A 23,977-nucleotide genomic window follows, 5' to 3' on the forward strand; every position below is an offset into this window, starting at 1 on the left:
CATGTCGCACTGGTATTTTATTGTTATATACTACTTGTAAAAAACCAAATAAAAAGTGTACAAAGTAGTTTTACTGTAAAATACTAAAATTGTGTTGCTGCTGTTTAATATCTTTTTAAAAATAAATCAGACAGATGTCTAATGCAGCGGATTTACAACTTGGACTCTACGTTCATAATAAATAAATAGCCATGAACACACTGAAACTTCTTCATACAGACAGCAAAAATAAGCAAATAAACAGTAAGTAAACAACAGCAATAGGTAATAAGGACCAACAGCACTCTGGAATACAGCCTGCTGTTATAAGAATAGTACTGAAACTTGTTTTCAGTACTTAATTCAGTTTATGGTTTTTCCTTTTTTTTAATGTTTTAAAAAAATGTGAAAGCAATTAATTGATATGCATGTGAATACAAAAAAAAACAGCAGTGCTTCACTTGTTTGACTCGGTCTTTTATTTATTATACTTGTAAATAACGCTTCAGTACCACTGTCAGATGTGCTTTGCAGAGTGAAGCTATAGGGGCTATCAGAAAAATACTCATTTTTAAACAAACCTTTAGAGTAAAATACATGTACGTGTATTGCTGTTTCTGTAAACATCTGAACGCTAATTAATACAAACCATTGCTATGTTCCCCAGCTGGTCGGATGAACGTGCTAGTGTTTCCATTTTTATAGCCTCTTAATTAGTGGTTGCTAAAAGGGAGCTACAACCTGCATTCCGCGTGGTCCTAGTGTCCCACATTCTACAAGTTCATCAACATCCTATCAAAATCCCAGGGGGGGCTGAGCCCCCTTTTTAAAATTCCGGCAGGGGCTGGGGATCCCGAGTCTCCCCCCCCCCCCCACCACCATAGTCGGCGCCTATAGAATACACAACGGAATCCATCTCTGAAAGATGAAAGCAGAGTAATAGAAGGGCAGTTATGAAGTTAAAGACAATAAACATATAGAAACGTTTCCTGACTTGAAAGAAAAATCCTGGTAAAGTTTTTTTTTTTGTTTGTTTATTTTAAATTAAACAAGCGCCATTACTGAGTATATAATTACAAAGTGCGAGTTTCTTCTAAGGCTGCAAAATGAATGAACACTCAGGGATTTGTTACTAACTTGAAATATTGCTGGTACACTGCCTTGGAGAATTTGTTTGACCATGTTCTCATAGCTAATATTGTCGCCAGGCAGATTTTGTAATGAACTCTGTCCGTTAGCATAAAGAGTCACTTAAAGAAAAAGTAGGTCTTCAATGCCTTTCCAAGCTTTGAGTGTTTTTTTATTTTTTTTCTTTGTTTAATTGGTACAGCAGTGGACAAATGTTTCAGAACAGACAAATACTTTGGAAAATCCATCTATAACATTAAATCCTGAATCATAAACTCAGGGGTGAAACTAACCAATATGGACACAAACATACATTTTGTATTGAACATTTATATGTAATTTACTCCTATTTTTATGTTAAATGTAACAAAATGAGCACAAAAAAAGCTTGGGCATGGCCCACAGCCGGAAGTTTAGCCCGGTGGTAAGGCAGTACTGCACTGTTTCATTCTGGAATATTCCGTTTAAGGACGGTTTGGGCATAAAAAACACTACAGATGGTGACACAGTTTTGTTTGTAGAACACGTGGAACATTATTACTAGGATAGACTATTTGTCTTTTTTGTGATGTTAGAATAGTTAAGCACTTAGAAGCTGGATCAATATACAAAGAAAAAGACCATCATTTTCCAGCTTCTGAAAAAGGCCATGCCCTGTCTTAGGCTGCATCTCTGGTCAGCCTTTGGTGGTCATGAGACACCGTTGTCAATGTGATTCTGTGCATTTCCATTCATTGTAACCCTTAGCTAAGTGAAAAAGTTCATAGAAAAAGTTAGCAACTTAAAAAAATTTAAAAACCACAATATGCAATGGTCTATATTGAGCTGAACACTGTGGAATCTTCGCAGTACATTCTCTGATATAGAGTCTGTCCAGTCAGAGTTAATAAAAATAAAAATAAAATAACCATAACCCACATTGCTGTCATGGCTACTGGTGTTCCAGAAATCTAAGAAATCTGAAAGAGATGCCCGATAATGAAAAAAAGAAATACACCAGGTAGACATAACTAGTGTTTTGCTTTCTTTTTGTAGAATACTTCTACAACACTATGAAGGTTAAATTCTTAAACTAGCTTGGAGACTAACTCACTATGTGGCTGTGAAAATAAACGCAGAAGTCCCAACTGGCTATAGAAATAGCTAACCCCCCAGACAGCAAGGGGCTTGGTCTCAGTTGGAATATGCCAGATATGTTTTCCTTTAAAAACAGCATCGAAATGTATGTGATCTTACATGCCAAGCAAAGGACTTTCTATTAGAGAAAGATACAGAACATCATTGAAACAGAAACTCTATAGCTGTGGCCAAAAGCTTTGCATCACCCTATAGAATTAACTCATTGTGCTTCATAAAGTCAAATGAAACCTGCTGAATAATGGTACATTAACATATTGAATTACATACCTATTTGTAGTTTTCCATATACTTCACGAAAATTGAAAAATGTGACACATCGAAATCTATCATGAAATATTGTACTACTATTATGGCTTCCGGTAGACTTTCACGATATAATTTTGTAGTTTATTTGATTACACGATGTTAAATAAAAGATCTAAATCATGTTCATATATGCCAAATTATGTCTCAATCTTAAAATTCTAGGTGGTGCAAAATGTTTGGCCATAGCAGTACAGATTCTATCTCTGACACAATACGACATAATGATACATTGTAATACATTACATTTAATACATATAGCATCCATGTCACTGGACATCTGTACCAGTCACGTGTATCTCTCTGTAAAACATGTTACAAATTGAACTGGGGATCAGACATTGATATGACAGATAGATATTAACAGTTCCCTCCAACACCTTGTATCCTTGTGGCCTCTTGTCTGATTAGGTCTAACCCCAAAGTTTCTCAAAAACCAGCAAGAGTTTCGATAATAAACTAGTAATTTCAACACAAAGCACTTAATTGCATTCAGCATGGATAGACAGGGCTAGTCTCACTCTCCGAGCAAGTCTTGATATGAAGTCAGAGGTATATCCTGCCCTAAAGAATTGCTTTTCTTTAAATAAGTGACTGATACTCAACGTCAGTCAAGAGACAGTTCAACATGAATCCACTCGACTCTGAAAGGCAATGCTGCTCACTGCAGCTCCTGGTTTTCTGCAGGAATATAAAGAACATTCATTCATGGTCTGAAATACTGCCAATATATCTAACAAGGTTTTGTCTGCAGCTTGGCTGCACACGGATTAGTATTTACTCCAGTGAAATGAGGCGGAGGTACAAAATTAACTTTAGGAGAGTTAGTGCTAATTAAGATTCAATTATACTGAAAGCTTAATGACATTTCCAAAAAAAAGAAACTGGTTGGATGTTATTGGATTTTTAATTTGAATTAAATCGTTATTGAGTCAAAATTAGATAAAAAACCCAAATCAAATTTTAAAATTGCTTGCACTGCAGCTCCAAAGCAAGTTTAATGAATAGATTATTGCAAGCAGGCTCCTTGTCTAGTGCAGGCTGCAGTGTTTTTTTTTTAAATTGTTTTTATTTGGAATGTCCAATCATTTTTTCCCCTCACCGCAGCAATTCCCCTCATGGCTCAGGAGAACTGAAGGTTCAGTGGGTGTCCTCTGATCCCACGACTAAGCCAGCTTCCTCTTCTACACCTGTTGGAATGAGCTTAATTTTCTATATAACGTTTACTTTGTGTAGCGTGTGTGTGTGAAAACACATTGTTACAATTATTCATTTGTAAAACCTCTTTTTTGCGGCTCCTGTGTGCTAAACAATAAGTTTACGTTTGTGGAAGCCAGCAAGATGCTGACATGACCATATATGGAAGTAGACAGCAAAAGTCCCTGAAGGTGACCACACACAAACAGCAGCATCACAGCAAGCTGCAAATGAGCTCATTGCATTTCCTTACAACCAAAAGCGACATTCTAATTTGGCAGTCACCCAGACGTGGTAAATATTACTCTCACTCTGTATTAGGCTATCAACTTATAAACTAATATGTTTATAAGTTGTCACAATTTATATATATATATATATATATATATATATATATATATATATATATATATATATATATATTACACACATACATACAGTGGTTTGCAGAAGTATTCACCCCCCTGCAAAGTTTTCACATTTTGTTGGCACCTGAGCGTACTCCACAACGCTTTCAAATTAGACTTTACATGTAGAATCTACACAAACTACTCCACATTGATAAAGTTAAAAAATGCATATAGAATATAAATAAGTAAGATTTACAGAGAAAAACAGATTAATCTCAGTTGCATAAGTATTCAACCCCTTTGCTACTGCAGCCCTAAATCAGCTCAGTTGCAAATTATTTGTTTGAAAGGTCACAAAATTAGTGAAATGGTTTCAGCCTGTGTGTATTCAAAGTGGTTTAACTTGTAGATAATTTCCCTCAGGTATATAAAGACTTTCAAGCTGCAAATCACATAGTGATCCAACAAAGCAACCATGAAGACCAAGTCAGGGATAAAGTAGTAGAGAGGCACACAGCAAGAGAAGGGTACAAGACAATTTCAAAGGCGCTGATTATTCCTCTCAGCACAGTGAAGTCCATCATAAAGAAGTGGAAGATGCATCATACCACCCAGACACTACCCAGATTAGGTCGCCCTCCCAAACTGAGCAGCAGGGCAAGCAGGAAACTGGTTCGGGATGTCACTCTGAAGCCAACAATGACCTTGAGAGATCTGCAAAGTTCTGTGTCTGAGATGGGAGTCAGTGTTCACACATCAACAATAAGCCGGTCCCTACACAAAGCTGGCCTGTATGGACAGGTGGCAAGAAAGAAGCCATTACTCAAAAAGCCTCATCTTAAAGCATGTATGGAGTTTGTGAAAAAGCATGTAGATGATACTGCAGACATGTGGAAAAAGGTTTTGTGGTCAGATGAGACAAAAATTGAACCATCCCAACTGTCAAGCATGGTGGTGGCAGCATCATGTTATGGGGATGCTTCTCTTCAGCAGGGACTGGGAAGCTTGTCAGGATAGAGGGGAGAATGGATGGTGCAAAGTACAGCCAAGACTCTGAAACTGGGGAGGAAATTCACATTTCAGCAGGACAATGACCCGAAGCACAAAGCCAAAGCAACACTGGAGTGGTTGAACAAGAAGAGAATGAATGTTCTTGAGTGGCCCAGTCAAAGTCCTGACTTGAATCCAATCGAAAATGTATGGCAAGACTTGAAGATTGCAGTCCATCGACGATCCCCAACAAACTTATCAGAACTGGAGCAATTTTCCCGTGAAGAATGGGCAAAAATGTCACCATCCTGCTGTGCAAAGCTAGTAGAGACCTATCCAAAGAGACTCACAGTAGTAATTGCTGCAAAAGGTGCTTCTACCAAGTACTGACTTAAGGGGCTGAATACAACTAGTACATTTTATTTTGTACATTTTTTTTGCAAGTTTTGCTGACATTTAACCTCCTCCTCCTCATATAACACTGTTCAGTTTAACCACTACAGCTTTGAATAATAAAAAAAGTTTGTTTGAAAAACTGTGCGTAGATTAATTGTAATTCAACAAAATGTGACATTATTGGTAGGGGGTGAATACTTCTGCAAACCACTGTATATCTCGGTCCTACAATTTATGAAAACTGGTTATTTCGCACAGCCAGGACCTCCTCTCCCCTGACTGTATGACTCACCCCGCACACCACGCAGCTGTGTTTTTAGCAGGGGAGACCCTCTGGGACCCCTGCACTCCCCTGACTGTATGACTCACCCTGCACACCACGCAGCTGTGCTTTTAGCAGGGGAGACCCTCTGGGACCCCTGCACTCCCCTGACTGTATGACTCACCCTGCACACCACGTAGCTGTGCTTTTAGCAGGGGAGACCCTCTGGGACCCCTGCACTCCCCTGACTGTATGACTCACCCTGCACACCACGCAGCTGTGCTTTTACCAGGGGATACACTCGGGAGGACCCTGCAGGCTGTCAACACCATTAATGGAACAGTGAGTCAGTGTGCAAGATTGTCAGGAAAATCTCAGTGGACATGAGGGGAGTTCAGGTGCAACTGGAAACCATGATTTCATGGACCTGTTCTGGGTCACTTCAGTGGCACCTTGAAAATGCTGGAAGTGGTGTGTCATTAGCTTCATGTCATGACACAGTGTGTGTAGTTTGACAACACATGATAAATAGCATGTACACAGCATGCTTCTGGGTTGTGTGTGGTTTATAAAATGTTTCTAGTTATCTGATATGCTTAAAGTCGACTTATTTGGGTTGTCTGTGTTTATTGCCGGTTTGCACAGGATGGGTACACACTGGTGTGGGTCACTGTAAAGATGCTGCAATCTAATTCAGACTTTATAACAAGTGTGAAATTGACACATCAGCAAATATGTTAGATGTGGGAATAGATTTAATCTGAGCAGTGCAGACCAATTTCTGGCCAGTCAATCAAGCTCAATTTGTATTGCTGGGATGGCGAGGTAAACCACAATGCATTGCAGGATTTCTTTTTTTGAGTGTCCAGCTACATTGTTGACCAGCCTCCGTCCTGTTACATATACAGTCATATTATACAATCTACATTTTCAGATCATTTCTCACCTGTTTAATATCCTATTATACATGAATAGTACCATTCTATATCACTGGTACTGCTCAGCCCATACACTAACTCACAGTGCCAAAGGGATAGCATTTCCTTCCTTCCTCAGAAGGTTTTTTTATCTTTTGTGGAATCAAATAGATCCGAACACAAGAGCTGGTACATAATGCCACTATGCACTGAGGTGTGCAAAGCACTCAACTGGTATGCAGCAACTTATTTAACAGCAATGCATTCATACCACTGAACTGCATAGCTTTATGAAAATGCTACAAAGACATTTGAAACCAGAAATCCCATTTCATGTCAACTGCTAATGCTTTCATTATTTGATCCTTAATAGAGGTTTAACAATTGATCCTGTGTCCATGAATCGTAATCCATTCTTTACATGACTCGTTATAGAGGTATGTAACTCACCAATTGTTTCTTGAATTACGAATGACTGTGTTTTATAGTTGATATGAATGCACACTCTCCCTGTCTGATCATTTGTTCTGCTTTTTAACATAGTCCATCATTAAATGATTGTTTGATGTTATTACATATCATAAAGACACCCGTCAGGACCTCCACATGTATTGTGATACTTATCGCATTGCAACCTGCATACCTCGCAACCTTTTCAGTCACTCAACCACAAAGCTGAGCACATCTGAAAACAGAAGCACAGTAAAAGGTTGCCAAGTGACAATTTTAAAGACAGCCAATGTAAATTCAGAAACAAAACTACGAAACAACCACACAGTAGTAAAGGTTTTAATTACAACAAAACCTGTTTGCAAGGCTCAAACTAATTATTGATCAAAAAGGTGCTGCAATACACTATGGAGATATTATGATTACAGTCCACCAAGTAGTTGATTATACTGTCCTCCTCAGGATGTTGGATGCCACTTCATCAAGCAATAAGAAGCATGAAGAAATGGTCATATTAAAAAAGTTAATTAAAATGACATTGATGTTTTCTTTGTTGTACTCGAGTCTCATTCAAGTAAAACATGTTCTTTATATATACAGAACTGTGCACATGTATTAGAACACCTCAGGGTTTGTCATTTCTATCCTTTATATACCGACCTGCATGAAAACCTCTGGGTGAGAGAATTTACATTTCCGCTCAGCAATCAGTGATATAGTAATAATCGGCACGCATGTGTCAAAATGTTAGACCGCTTTGTGCTTTAATTAGGCATCTTAAACAACTTCTAAAAAGTCTCCTGCATTTTACCATTTGTGGTTATGTGTTCCTTTTCTCTTACTATTTTTAATTAATTGCATGTGTGGCCTATTAAAGTCATCAATTCAATCAGACAATCACTCATTTGCCTGTTTTGACAATTTTCCAAGATTTTCAGTTCCAGTGGTTTGATTTCATATGCACAACAAATCCAACTACACAAGCAATGGGGTGTTCTAATACATGTGCACACTGCTGAACTACAGAAGCACTGGGGTGTTCTAATACATGTGCACACTGCTGAACTACAGAAGCAATGGGCTGTTCTAATACATGTGCACACTGCTGAACTACAGAAGCAATGGGGTGTTCTAATACATGTGCACACTGCTGAACTACAGAAGCAATGGGGTGTTCTAATACATGTGCATACTGCTGAACTACAGAAGCAATGGGGGGTACTAATACATGTGCATACTGCTGAACTACAGAAGCAATGGGCTGTTCTAATACATGTGCACACTGCTGAACTATAGAAGCAATGGGCTGTTCTAATACATGTGCACACTGCTGAACTACAGAAGCAATGGGGTGTTCTAATACATGTGCATACTGCTGAACTACAGAAGCAATGGGGTGTTCAATACATGTGCACACTGCTGAACTACAGAAGCAATGGGGTGTTCTAATACATGTGCACACTGCTGAACTACAGAAGCAATGGGGTGTTCTAATACATTTTGGTGACCTCAATCAATCAATCAATCAATCAATCAAAACCTTTATTTATCCAGCTGAGTCAATTGAGAACAAATTCTCATTTACAATGAGGACCAGGCACGAGGCTCACACCACCACAGCAAACAACATCAAACACAGTAAATGAGGAGTAAAAAACACTTCAAACATAAAACATAAAACTCAGCAGCAACTTAGCAGGAACAGATGTCAGTCAGCAAGGAGTCAGCAGTGTGGAGTAGTGGTTAGGGCTCTGGACTCTTGACCGGAGGGTCATGGGTTCAATCCCCGGTGGGGACACTGCTGCTGTACCCTTGAGCAAGGCACTTTACCTAGATTGCTCCAGTAAAAACCCAACTGTATAAATGGGTAATTGTATGTAAAAATAATGTGATATCTTGTAAGTCGCCCTGGATAAGGGCGTCTGCTAAGAAATAAATTATTATAATTATTAAGGAGTCGACCCTACAGATAAAAGCAACCTCGAATATGTGGACGGATAAACAAACTCTTCTAGTCTTTACATGGAGACATATGGAAGACTCAAATGCACGACGACTTCATATGAGGATGCCCTTTTCCCCCATATAAAGCAATTTCAGCTATTTTCATGCACAAAAGGGTTGAGTCAGTCGCATACCAACTCTCCCAGCATATCCTTCCCTAGACTTCCATTATTTAGCCTTCTGTCCTTCCTATATTCCAGCAAGAACAACTACAATAGCAAGTACAATAACAAAATATACTTCTACCGCCAGGGACATATGCCTTCTCTCTCCTTCAATCCTATGTGTCACTTTCTACTGCTGTGATCCCAATAGGGACTGTATCGTGCAACTCCCAGCAGTAGAAGATTATAATATTGTAATTATTGTTCAGGACCTTTTCCCTTAAAAGATGCTTTTGTTGATATGCTTATATATTTTACTGGGAACAACTAATGTATAAACAGGGTTCATCAGCTTATATTAGTCTTAAATTAATATTAAACCATATAGAAACAACACCTTTAAGAAAACATAGCTATATCAATTGCTCACCTCCATAGCACGCACAAAGTTTCAAAGTTAATTGCTTCTAAACTCAATAATAAATCATAATCATTTCTAATAAAGATGTGATTATGAAAAGTAGTTAACATGTTTAATCAGATTAAATGACTAATAAAGTTTAGGCACGCCCAAACTTCTGCAAAGTTAAATCATTATAAAACTTTGGAAGAAGTCTTGAAATTTGCATCTGCAGATTTCATATAAAGCAACAGAAGGCATAGCTTGTCAAAGGTCATTAATCTCAATTCCAGCTCCATCCCAGGACTTACAAAAGGCAATTCAATTCTAAGAGGAAGGACAGCTTCAACCCCCCCACGCCTTCTACTCTCTAGTGGAAGGCACACAATGATATCACTAAATACTGGGGCTGCCACCTTTACATTTTCTGTAAAGGTGTAAACTATCTGCAGTTGAGAAGGAAGGCACACACGCTCTGGGTAGAGTCTAACTCTGAGCTCCACCAATAAGCCAAGACCTTGTGCACACAGAACCAGCATCTCTGCAATATAAGCCATGACCATGTAGTGGCCTTGTAGGTCGGTAATAGTTGAATAGTAGCATTTCAGAAGGGATGTGATGTGAAGAGTGAGCGCATGACTGAAAATAATAATAAACAAATGACGGTAGCTGATTTCAAGTTTCAGACTCAGCCCAGTCTTGCACCCCAACAGCAGAAAGCAAATCACTGGGAATCAATTCAGCTGTTTATTAATCCCTCAGCTGGCAGCATGACCAATCACCCTTAAAATCAGCTACATCTTTCTATGGGGGTTCATTATAGAGTCACCACTGAAGTGTTTTCAAGACGGGGTGATATGGGTTCATTATAGAGTCACACCGGAACCCACTGAAGTGTTTTCAAGACGGGATAATATGGGTTCATTATAGAGTCACACCGGAACCCACTGCAGTGTTTTCAAGATGGACTGATGTGGGTTCATTATAGAGTCACCACTGAAGTGTTTTCAAGACAGGGTGGTGGGTTCATTATAGAGTCACCACTGAAGTGTTTTCAAGATGGGGTGATGTGGGTTCATTATAGAGTCACCACTGAAGTGTTTTCAAGACAGGGTGGTGGGTTCATTATAGAGTCACCACTGAAGTGTTTTCAAGACAGGGTGGTGGGTTCATTATAGAGTCACCACTGAAGTGTTTTCAAGACAGGGTGGTGGGTTCATTATAGAGTCACCACTGAAGTGTTTTCAAGATGGGGTGATGTGGGTTCATTATAGAGTCACCACTGAAGTGTTTTCAAGATGGGGTGATGTGGGTTCATTATAGAGTCACCACTGAAGTGTTTTCAAGATGGGGTGATGTGGGTTCATTATAGAGTCACCACTGAAGTGTTTTCAAGACAGGGTGATGTGGGTTCCTCATTACAGAGTCTCTCCTTCACTCAAGCCTTTAAGAGATTTTTATTATCTTATGTTATTTATTTATTTATTTTTGGGCTAATGAGTAGAGGCAAAAATAGTTTTTTCAAACATTCTTGGTATTGGTGCAAACACAAGCAGGATGTCATTGCCTAGGTTTTGCAGGGAAACCAAAAAATGATGAAGCTATTATTTTTCATTTATTTATTTAACCAGGAGATTTACCCATTGAGACTGAGGCCTCATTAACTAGGGGGTCCTGGAAAACAATATAAAGGACAATTGCAATGTATAAAAAAAAACAATTACAATGTACAAAGAACACACCAAAGCATGTGGGGTTCAAATTTAATCAGCAGTATACAGAGAAAAGTCCTATCTATTTGTTAAAGTGGACTGAGAGAGAAGCATTGGCAGAAAGCGATCCAAAAGCAGTTTTAAAGATGCAAACCAGAATGTTTTTTCTGAAATGTTCTGCAATCCTGCACACAAAGCTGTAATTCCTGAGTTATTGCATCTGTTTTATCTTTTTTGGCTAATTAAAGTAAGAACGTAATTAAGGAATGAATACCTGGAAATCGACTTTACCAGCACGCAACCCAGTCTAATAAAATGTTAATTTCAAAAGATTTATTTTATTTCTTTTTTAATTTCATCTAATTAGTGTCTGATCAATAAAGCCATTGGTTCCAGGGCTGTGTCAGTGTGAAAGGGGTTCATTCTCAATCTTTTGCATGAGGAAGCTGGGTAGATCACAACATGCAGACGCTGGACGCTACTGGGTTTGGTACACACAGCTATCTACCTGTACATTATCAAAGAATGATTGCTTTTGCTAAACCCAGCAAAAGCAGCCCCCTTTAACAAAGTGGCTGTGTAAATAACCAGTTCTCTCTCCCAGATTGCGTGGGTGTTCATCCTGATCATGCCTGTTTCCTGTCCCATCATCCCCCACCCAACAAAAGTAACATATTTGTAAATAGTAAAATATGTTTTTCATTCCAACGCTTGGCTTGAAACCACTAAATTATTTTTTTTTATGTTAAACAAATCTATACTGCAGGGAGCAATGTGTTTCACTGCAGACCCTACAATCACTTCAGTAACACAGCTGAAACAATAAGCTTATACTGGATGCTCTACTTTTGAAGTCCTGTTTCTTGCTGCAGTTTTGAGGTCAGGATCATTAGCCTCCTGCTATGACAGAGACCATCAATAACTCCGCTCTCCGAAGATGTAGGAATCTCTCCGTCAGGGTAAGGGCAATGAGAGTCATCCCACTCTGGGGTGATGGAACAGACTGATTCACACATGCAACTGAAGATAACAGCATGGCTAGCAGTGCCAATTATCCATAGCCTTGCAACAAAGGAGGCTGGAACAGTAATCAAAGTGAAACCTTCTTCTTAATCAACTGGCATTGAAAATAAGCATGCCACCGTTCTCCTTACAGCGTCTGAGAGAGCACGTGGATAGAAAACAGGATTCCTTTCAACAAGAAAGCCGCCAGGAGATTCTCATGCTGTCTGGGAAGATTCAGCAGAAAGGAGTTGTTCTTATTTACGTGTAACAAGGCACCCTAAGGGCATGCCTTTGTGCTGACATTAGAAATGGTGCTTAGCCGGATATAATAATAATAATAATAATAATAATAATAATAATAATAATAATAATAATAATAATTAGCAGTGAGCACAAGTAAAAGCACTGACTTCACAGGACAATCAGCAGACCGCCTTAGACTGCTCAGATTTCATAGAAGGTCATAGCTCCCATTTCTCCCATAATGCAATTTGACTCTCAAACATTGGGGGAACATTCCAGATACTTTAAGTCATCGTGAATTATGGTAGGATAAATTTAAGAAACTCAAAAAGAAAAGAAAAGAAAGCCTACAACACTATGATTTTGTTTTATTGCTGTTTTTACATTACCATATTTATACGCATTTCAGTTGAAACTGGGACATATAGTACTGGATTCTTGGATTCTGTGTTATTTATTTACAGTTTATTATAAAGATAATATACAATTTAAATAAGGAGTAGCAGTTTCTATTATACTTAGTGCTTCTGACTTTCAGTTTTAACTGATAAAACACCCCCGATACAAAACAAATGAAATCGGTGGATAGCCAATAAACACAGGAAAACACCGGAAAAACTGTGGAAATGGTTCATCAATTCACGTTGACTTTACCCTTTTCCCATTAAAAAATAAACCCTAATACAAAAATAATAATAAATACATTTCCCAGTGCTGCTGGGCAATGTCCCGCCTTCCTGACTTGCATCTATCATTGATTTGTTCTGAATACTTTAAACCCGCCCCAACTACTGAGTGGCAGCACATTCCTACATTTCTATTGGAGACTCCGCTTGTGAGATTTTAAACAAGATTACAATCAGGAATGGAGGCTTGTTAGCGGGATTTAAAACTGTATTACAGTTAAGATACGGAGGATTTAAAATAGAATTGTGGCAAAATGTAAAAAAATATCTACACACAAAAACCCCAGAAGAATGTACCCGTGACCATAAGGATTTCGTATAACACAGCAAAGGAAAGAAGGTACAACTTAAGTGTGCAAGTACTGTCGAGTTACTACTATACATATTTTGACAGAAAAAAACGCTACAATATTAATGTGGCTTGTGGTCTTTTTAAATCATTTCGGGAACAAAAATGCCCATGTGTTAGACCAGAGGAAGAAGAGAAGTCTGCCACACTCTGTGTTTCCGAGATTGGTAATTATGCCTTTTTCATATTGTTTGCTGATATTGAAGTTTAATAAAGCATCAGTATTAAACTGAATAATTGTGTTTGATGCCCACAAAAGAGGAGGGACCATTTATCACTGACTAGTAAACTGCAGAGAGAAAGGATACTCACATATTTTATAGCCCAGTTTCTCAGCATGAGCTCTCTTTGCCAGGAACTGTCCCTCAATTAGAGCCCTGACCTCAACCTCCTCCGGGAAGCCTGCCACCTGAGCCAAACAACAAGGAGAAGAAGAAGGACGCATTCCTTATAATCGGGTAGGAAATTATGGAGGATGCTTGTGATACTGGAAAACAGTTACAAAAGAAGGAACTGTTAAAGAATCATGTGTCCACACAGCATGGGAAACTAAGTGGCATGAATGGACATCAGAACATCTGTTAATATACATGTAATTGAGAGAGTTACAGCTTTAAAAAAGGCAATAAATTGACTGTTTACCAGTTTCTAATTGCAATTAAACCCTGGAAATCAGGCTTTACCTTTGTAGTTGACCATGTCTGTCGACTGCCAACTACCAGAGGGTAATGCCTGCTAATCAGGGCTATACACTGTATTGCTGAAGTAAAAGCCAGCGCCATCTGGTGACCAGCTACTTGGTTTTCTTTTGTAGTGCTGGCAATACACAGTAGCTATGCACCAGATCAGGGGTGTTCAACCACGGTCCTGGAGGGCCACTCCACTCCAGGTTTGACAGGTAAAATGATATCATTAACTACTTCAAGGTCCGGATGGAGGTTTAATTGGTTCAACTAAACAATTTAGAATAGGTTTGGAAGACCAGGAGTGGAAGAGCTAACTTTAGCCACCCCTGCATTAGACAGTGTTGACTCTCATTACTGTTGAAGCGCCTCAACACTGACTGCATACAACATAAAAAAACCTGTTGAACTGTATCCCTGGTCTTACCTTGTCGTTTTCCCCATTAACTCTGTGAACCCCCACAGCTGCTGGGGTAATCTCCATTACATCAAAATAAATTCCTGAAACAACACAAGAGAGTTCTGGTAAGATGCATTCATCTTGATGGTCTCAGTCTTTTAGAACTGAAGACTTTGAAAAAAAAGTCTTGTAAACACGATTGTCATTGAATTTCTTACATTTCTTTCAGTGTTTCTAAATGCAGCACTTTGAAGTGTTTACTAATTACAGATGATTCTCTCACCTCTGCCTGTGACTGAGAGCGCTAAGAGAAAACAGAGCAATCTCCCCCTGAAAAGGGTACTATTGTTTAATATGACTGTTAGGATCTGTTCTCATCCTGTTTCCCAGGGGTGGAGACAACACCAAACCCTGGGGTAAAAGAATGCAACCTAAAACTAATTTCACCATTGAAGAAACTGAGAAAGCTCTATAGTCAAAATGTCAAAGGAAAACACCCTTTCAAGTTACAAACTGAAAAATAGACTTAAACTGCCTTAAATTAAATGCATGCTGTGTTTATTTCTAGGTTGGTAAATTACAGCTTTTTTTTCTACTTTTGAACAAATATATATATATATATATATATATATATATATATATATATATATATATATATATATACAGTATGTGAAAAAAAATCAGCCCCTAAAGGAATTTATTTAACAAATAAAAATAAAAAATATAATTTTAATTTAAATTCTGAAAGTAAAACACTTGACAATTTAAGAAAACCAAAATTCAGGGGGCATTCCAATGCTGTCAGTCTTAATTAAGCACGTTTTGGCACACAGTGCTGTAGCTTTAGTGCTCTAGACACCTTTACCTGTAACACCACAGTGCAGAACTAAATTGCCAAAACTTTTTAGATAATAAGGCTAAGATCCCCTTGAATGAACCAAGGCTAAAACTGCACCAGGTGAGCTAAAGGAAGCATACAATCAGCTAAGCAGGCTGGAGCTCCACACACACCATTGGCCTGCTTGTTCATAAAGACACACGAGACACATTTAGCACACATGTCTTTACCTATGTTGTCGATATTCCCAATAGGTGTGGCCTTCAGAGCTTTTGAAAACTCTTCCCATGATCCTCCTGCACATTCCTCCCTGATTCTCTCTCTGGTAAGGGAGCCATTTTTAAAACTAGAATCAACAGACACGGTGTCAGAGAATCTTAACGAGCACAGAACAACCACCTTGAAGCAGAAACACACAAGTGACACAAACACAGGCTTGCTGTAGATTTAAACACTTCCGCCTCTGTGCTTTGGGGAGGGGAAATGTTTTCATGCAAGGGGTGGTCAATATGACTACAGTTCAGGGGCAATGCGGCACATATGGGGCCAGAGCCAGGCTAGCTCTGTGCTCAAGTGTAAACGGATGACTCAGATGATAAGAATCTTTTAATCTGATTGACCCTAAGCCAGCGCAGGTCCGGGTTGTAAGTGTACACACACCTAGAGAGTGGTGAGAGCTGCAACACCCTACCTGAGTTCATACTGTTTCCATTTGAATGACTCAGACAACCATTTAATGTGTTTTATCTGTTATTGTGCATTGTATTTCATTATAATATAATGGAATGTCATTCTTCCAAAGGAGAGGGTTTTAAATAAGCATTACCATATAAGTGCCATGTAGGACTGGCTATGAACTGGATTGCAAAAGATATGTCCTTCCGCTGTGGGTCTGGGGTCCTGAATCCATAGGAAGACTGTGTCACTGGTACCAAAATTGATCTATTTCAACAGAAACACAGCATCCCTTAGCAAACATGCACGTGATAGCCATATACAGCGGTCCACACACCACCACAGAGTCAACTGTATTTTTACAAGACTGGAATTAAACATACAATATAGTTCAGTTGTTTTAAATAATCATCCAACATTTCATTGTTGCAGTACTCACAAAATGTATCTGCTTAAACTTTAATATACACAAAATCTAAAGTTGCAGAGTCCCACAATTTTCAAAACTCCCCAGTTACAGTTACCTTATTAACCGCTGGTAAAGAAAAAAAAAAGAATCTTCCTTGGCTATTGAAACCTGCTTTCCATTTGGGCATTCTAGAAGCCAAACAGTCACATTTCTTTTTTTGTTTTACCCCTGATTTTCTCCTCAGTTTGGAATGTCCCATTATTACTATTATTTGATTTCTTTCTCTTCACTGCAGCAATTCCCCACACAGCTCAGGAGAACTGAAGGGTCAGTGGGCGTCCTCCGATCCCACGACCATGCCAGCTTCCTCTTCTACACCCAGGAACTCGAGAGTAGATGTCAGCGAGCTCCCAGTCCCTGGAGGGTAAAGGTCAGCCCTGAAGGTATCCGCCTAAGCTGACTACACGTCTGGCCAGTGGAGTCCGCTGTGGCGCAATGAGGAGAAACAGTCCCTGCCGGTTTTGCCTTCCTAACCCAAAGAAATGCCAGAGCCAATGCAACTCTCCCTCTGGAATCCCCAGCACAGCCAGGACGTGAACCTGCACTCCCCTGGCTGTATGACTCACATGGCACACCACGGGGAGGCACTGGGAGACCCAGATCCTTGTCTGTTTTGAGCCAAATGGTGAAAATGCTGTACAATAGGAGTCTTATTTCCATCCCTGCATTCTGTGATAGCGATCCCGGAGTCATCTGTGTATCTAGCATGGAAAGAGCAATAACCAAACAGGACCCTTTATTAATTCATCGGCAGTGTTTACTCACTGCAATGTCTCCTTCCTGGAGTCTCATCCCTGCCAAGGACCCTGGGCAAAACAGGACAAGAAAAGTTCAATACAAACCAGCTCTCTCCAGTCGCCAATCAAGCTGCCTGCATTCCCCCGCAACTGTCTGCTGTTATAGTGTTTTAAAAGAACCCCCCCCCCCCCAAACAATTCAGGTATAGAAAATGAATCTCTAAAAATCAAGCATTTATAAGTTGTTTTAATTAATGTACTTGTTGAAGTATCACTGGAAACCACAAGGGGGGGCTCTAAACCCATTAAGACATGGCTGGATACTTACCTGGGTTGTCCCCTGTGAAAGCTATTACTTTACAGTCTGGTGAGAAGCCATAGCGCTGGACATAGTATGACGACACAGAACCCTAGAGGGGAAACCAATTAGGATTAAAAATGAGTCCCTGAACATTCATCTTAAAAGGGCATGTTCACAGTAATTTAATGGAAAAATCCAACACATTTTATCCAGCACACAATCCACTCACACCAAATACAGCATGCATCCTGTTTTTGCATTGTTTCGGAACACACTTCCAGTGTGTGCAGTTTCTAGTGTATTTTCTTACGCGTATATTCGGTGTGAATGAGATTTCGTTTTTGTTGCTCACCTGGGGTCCCCAGTTTCCCTCCCAGCCCAGGTGCCACGGCTCCCAGGCAGTGCTGTGCCCACTCCTTCTTAGAGATGTCCATTAAGTTCATCCCAGAGCCTGTCAACAAAGAGAACCACAGCAAACTACATACAGCAGGTATTCAGACAGAGCACGGCTTACAACTGAGCTTTGCCCAAAAGTGTCATGCAAGTTTATTACACCATTTAAATCTATAATTATATATATATATATATATACACACACAGCTATGGTCAAAGGTTTTGCATCACCCTATAGAATTAATTAATTTTGCTTCATAGAGTCAAATGGAACCTGTGGAATAATGTTATGTTAGCATATTGGTTTACACATCACTTTGTGTGTGTATATATATATATATATATATATATATACAGACGTGCTCAAATTTGTTGGTACCCTTACAGCTCATTGAAATAATGCTTCATTCCTCCTGAAAAGTGATGAAATTAAAAGCTATTTTATCATGTATACTTGCATGCCTTTGGTATGTCATAGAATAAAGCAAAGAAGCTGTGAAAAGAGATGAATTATTGCTTATTCTACAAAGATATTCTAAAATGGCCTGGACACATTTGTTGGTACCCCTTAGAAAAGATAATAAATAATTGGATTATAGTGATATTTCAAACTAATTCGTTTCTTTAATTAGTATCACACATGTCTCCAATCTTGTAATCAGTCATTCAGCCTATTTAAATGGAGAAAAGTAGTCACTGTGCTGTTTGGTATCATTGTGTGCACCACACTGAACATGGACCAGAGAAAGCAAAGGAGAGAGTTGTCTGAGGAGATCAGAAAGAAAATAATAGACAAGCATGGTAAAGGTAAAGGCTACAAGACCATCTCCAAGCAGCTTGATGTTCCTATGACAACAGTTGCAAATATTATTAAGAAGTTTAAGGTCCATGGAACTGTAGCCAACCTCCCTGGGTGCGGCCGCAAGAGGAAAATCGACCCCAGATTGAACAGAAGGATAGTGCGAATGGTTGAAAAAGAACCAAGGATAACTGCCAAAGAGATACAAGCTGAACTCCAAGGTGAAGGTACGTCAGTTTCTGATCGCACCATCCGTCGCTTTTTGAGGGAAAGTGGGCTCCATGGAAGGAGACCCAGGAGGACTCCACTTTTGAAAGAAAAACAAAAAAGCCAAACTGGAATTTGCTAAAATGCATATTGACAAGCCACAATCCTTCTGGGAGAATGTCCTTTGGACAGATGAGTCAAAACTGGAGCTTTTTGGCAAGTCACATCAGCTCTATGTTCACAGACGAAAAAATGAAGCTTTCAAAGAAAACAACACCATACCTACAGTGAAACATGGAGGAGGCTCGGTTATGTTTTGGGGCTGCTTTGCTGCGCCTGGCACAGGGTGCCTTGAATCTGTGCAGGGCACAATGAAATCTCAAGACTATCAAGGCATTCTGGAGCGAAACGTACTGCCCAGTGTCAGAAAGCTCTGTCTCAGTCGCAGGTCATGGGTCCTCCAACAGGATAATGACTCAAAACACACTGCTAAATGCACCAAAGAATGGATAAGAACAAAACATTGGACTATTCTGAAGCGGCCTTTTATGAGTCCTGATCTGAATCCTATCGAACATCTATGGAAAGAGCTGAAACTTGCAGTCTGGAGAAGGCACCCATCAAACCTGAGACAGCTGGAGCAGTTTGCTCAGGAAGAGTGGGCCAAACTACCTGTTAACAGGTGCAGAAGTCTCATTGAGAGCTACAGAAAACGTTTGATTGCAGTAATTGCCTCTAAAGGTTGTGCAACAAAATATTAGGTTAGGGGTCCCATCATTTTTGTCCATGCCATTTTCATTTGTTTTATTATTTACAATATTATGTTGAATAAAAAATCAAAAGCAAAGTCTGATTTCTATTAAATATGGAATAAACAATGGTGGATGCCAATTACTTTTGTCAGTTTCAAGTTATTTCAGAGAAAATTGTGCATTCTTCATTTTTTGTGGAGGGGTACCAACAAATTTGAGCACGTCTGTATATATATATATATATATATATATATATATATATATATATATATATATATATATATATATATATTCTTGAAAAATAACAAGTTTACTGCACTGTGTTTACTTTTTGTTCTACCCAGCTGAAGAAGGGCTTTTGTCTAAAACATCCTGAAATAAAAGATTTTTTATCATTTAACATCCCAAAAAAATAAGATAGATAGATAGATAGATAGATAGACAGACAGACAGACAGACAGACAGACAGACAGACAGACAGATAGACAGATAGATAGATAGATAGACAGAGCGTAGTAAGCAATTCATGATGTTAGTTTCAATACTGAAGTGGGAACAGCATATGTTCTGAACCCTGTAAAGCATTGCTGGATGGAGTTATAAGCAGCTGAAACTGATCTGATGAGAAGAGTGGTTAAAGACTCCTCCCAATCGTGCAAGTCGTCCAGAAGCTGTGATAAATCCAGAGATGGTCAGAATGCATTCTGAACAAGACTGGTGCAGCCTGGGAAGGTTTCACCGGGACGCCTGGTCAGTGACTAGCCCTAGACGATGTCTTCCTCACCCTGCGGGAGTGTAAAGACAAAGCAGCATTCCCTGTGGGTGCCAGCCCAGACGCGTAATATAAATGTAAAGTGAAACCTCAGTGCAGAAATGTGTGGCATTCATTATATCAACTCATTTGATGATGACTTCATTAGATTAAATCATCATTCAACTAACAATGTTTGTCTAAGTGCAGCTGTATGCACATGAGCCTATCAGCTTGTAACGTTTCCTACAATCCTTCATCTGTGTTATGCTATTGTTAGGTGAACTTGCTTCCCACTCTGTATATCCCTGTTAAAAGCCAGTGTGAAAACGATATAACTGAGGATAAATCAAAACACGGTCAAAATCTCAGACATGCTTTTCAATATCTGGACAAGCGCTTATGTAAAATGGCTTTGCCAACTTCATTATAAGCTAACAAATTCTATTAGCAAACACGCTGCTGACCTAGTTAAACAAATACACTGGCTCCTAACAAACGGTTCTTATCTTTAAATGGCACTGGGTTACATGGTTATTATTATTATTTGTTTATTTAGCAGACGCCTTTATCCAAGGCGACTTACAGAGACTAATGCATCAGCTGCAGAGTCACTTACAATTACGTCTCACCTGAAAGACGGAGCACAAGGAGGCTAAGTGACTTGCTCAGGGTCACACAATGAGTCAGTGGCTGAGGTGGAATTTGAACTGGGGACCTCCTGGTTAAAAGTCCTTTTCTTTAACCACTGGACCACACAGCCCCCTTATGGATGGTTGAACATGGTTGTGGCAATGTGCTCTGCCCCTGTGTGCATTTCTGTGTTGTATGTTGCGTGTGCTGTGTTAATGTTGGTGTATAGAGATTGGTACACGGGATATAAACGGGTCTGTGTTTCACGTGTATTTAAAAATGTATAATTGTATTTAGGCACGGGATTGCACATCACCGCACATGCATTTAAAGTAAGTAATATGCGCGCACGAGGTTGCACATAATTAATTCACGTGTTGGGATTCAAGTGAATAATTAATTAGTAATTGAATCCAGGCACAACAGTATAAATAGATGGATATTTCATTCACTCGGGGTTGGGTGTTCGTGAGTGGAGAACGGGTGAGAGAGAAGGAGAAATAAAAGCTAAAGTAAAGAATAACAATTGCTACAGCGTGCTGGAAGTGCCAGCACGGTACTTGTTTAAACGTTCATCCGCTTGTTTTGTGTGTTAGTGCGTTTTGTTTATATATTTATTTTGGCGTAAGTGCCGTGTCCTGTTTTTTGTGTTCTCTTGTTTTGTTTATTAAATGCTGAGCACAACCAAATGCTCAGCTTCACCAACCTCGCTGTCTCTGTCTGTCTGTTTCTTCCGGGTCTGACGTGTCACCACTCAGCCAGCCTTGTGACAATGGTTGAGTGACATTTGCACAAAACTTGCACAAAACAGCCATTCTATACATACGTATTGTGACAGGGCAGAGCTTGTACACTGGGGAAGGTGTGGTTGTGGCTCTAAACATGGGGAGTTTATTGCTGGATAACTTCACTCAGACTACTTGCTCACTAAATATCTTGGTATCCCTGAATAGAAAACGGTCTCATCTTTACAAAATATGCAAGAGAAGTTAATGAACAGTCTCTCCCACGAGTGCTGGGCTACCCCTAAAAATCTTGGTATCCCTGAATATATAATTGAATAGATAGACAGAGAGAGATAGGCCACATAGGCCAAGGTGACCTTATCCTCCTGCTCTCACCCTTCACATCACGTCGATAAAGAAGCATGTGCAACTGTGACAGGATGAGCGTAGTGTGGTGTAAAACAATCGACTCCAGTCCTTTTAATTTAGCGTCTGGGTTTTTATTGCTTTGCCAGCACGCACTCAAAATAATAATAATAATAATAATAATAATAAACAATAGGGAAGCCGGGGTACACAACAATGTGTAACCCGACAACGTAATGAAAAACGGGGGTTGCAGTCCCAAAATAAACAAACAACAAAACAAAACGCCTTCCTTTTGTACGATCCAGGAAAACACGCGGGGTAATAAAATCCAGCACTTCCGGGTTTGTCGCTCCTCCGACGGAATCCCGGAGCGTCCCGTTAGTGCTCTAGATACAAAAGAGTGGAAGGGTTAGCACAGTAATCCACCAACGAAAAGACGAACCATCTCCCAACTCCCTTCCTCTGTTTCTCTGTCTGTTTGTTTGCTTGCTTTCTCTCTCCCTCTCTCTCTCTCCCACACACGCACGGTACCTTGCCAGAAGGAACAGAACCCCGGGCCACGCCCCCTTTTGTACACCCCGTCCCGTCCCCATTGGTAAGCGAGGGCAACCGCCGTCAGCCAATGCGTGATTGCCACCGCGCTTCCCGACCAGGTCTGTGACGTTGCACACTGCGGCTCCTCCTGCTCCTCCTCCCCAGTGCCCTCACCGGTCGGAAGGGAGATCTAAAACAAGAATTCACTCTCTCTTTGTCACATATCCCACCGCTCAGAGTGGAGCCGAAGGAACACTTGGCCAAACCTACCAACGCCATTACTCCCCCCTCCCGGGAAAAATAATCCACATTTTGGTGATCTTTCCCTGCACGATGTACCATACGATACATGTAAGTCTACAATGCCAAATACCACCGAGTTATCCGGGCATTGCTATCCTTCAGAGTGCTTAACCATCTGAGTGGTGCGTGGTCCGTGACTAGATCAAATGAATGTCCCAGTAAGTAATATCTGAGGGAGTGAGTCGCCCATTTAGTGGCCAAGCACTCCTTCTCTACAACCGAGTAATTGCGCTCCCTAGGAAGCATTTTTTTGCTGATGTAAAGAATGGGGTGCTCCACCCCGTTAACCCTCTGGGACAAGACCGCCCCCAAACCAACCTCTGACGCATCAGTATGGAGGAAGAATCTCTTGCTAAAGTCTGGTAATATTAGCGCAGAAGCCTGGCACAGTTTGCGCTTAATGGTCTCAAACGCTCCCTGACACTCTTCTGACCACTTGACTAAATTTGGCGCACTTTTCTTAGTGAGGTTCACCAGAGGATCGACCACGGTGGCATACTCGGGGATAAAGCGGCGGTAATAACCGGCCAATCCTAACAGTGACCTCACCTAGGATTTAGTTTTGGGGACCGCCGCGTCCACCAAAGCCTGGACTTTGGTGGCTACGGATTTCACCTGTCCGTTTCCCATGATAAATCCTAAGTACTGAGTTTCAGATTTCGCAAACGTACATTTTTTTAGGTTGGTTGTCAGCCGGGCAGCCCTTAGAGACTGAAGGACGGCTGTAAGTCGAATTACATGCTCTCTCCAGGTGGAGCTATATATCACCACATCGTCAATATAAGCTGCTGCA

At 40.0% G+C, this 23,977-nt stretch overlaps 1 pseudogene; it reads right to left on the reverse strand.

Annotated features, from left to right (window-relative positions):
* The window catches only part of LOC117394575 (xylulose kinase-like), a 45,080-nt pseudogene extending 21,920 nt beyond the window's left edge, over window positions 1–23,160 (reverse strand).
* Between the last annotated feature and the right edge of the window lie 817 nt (window positions 23,161–23,977).

Source organism: Acipenser ruthenus, chromosome 3, assembly GCF_902713425.1.
Source record: "Acipenser ruthenus chromosome 3, fAciRut3.2 maternal haplotype, whole genome shotgun sequence".
Classification (NCBI taxonomy): domain Eukaryota; kingdom Metazoa; phylum Chordata; class Actinopteri; order Acipenseriformes; family Acipenseridae; genus Acipenser; species Acipenser ruthenus.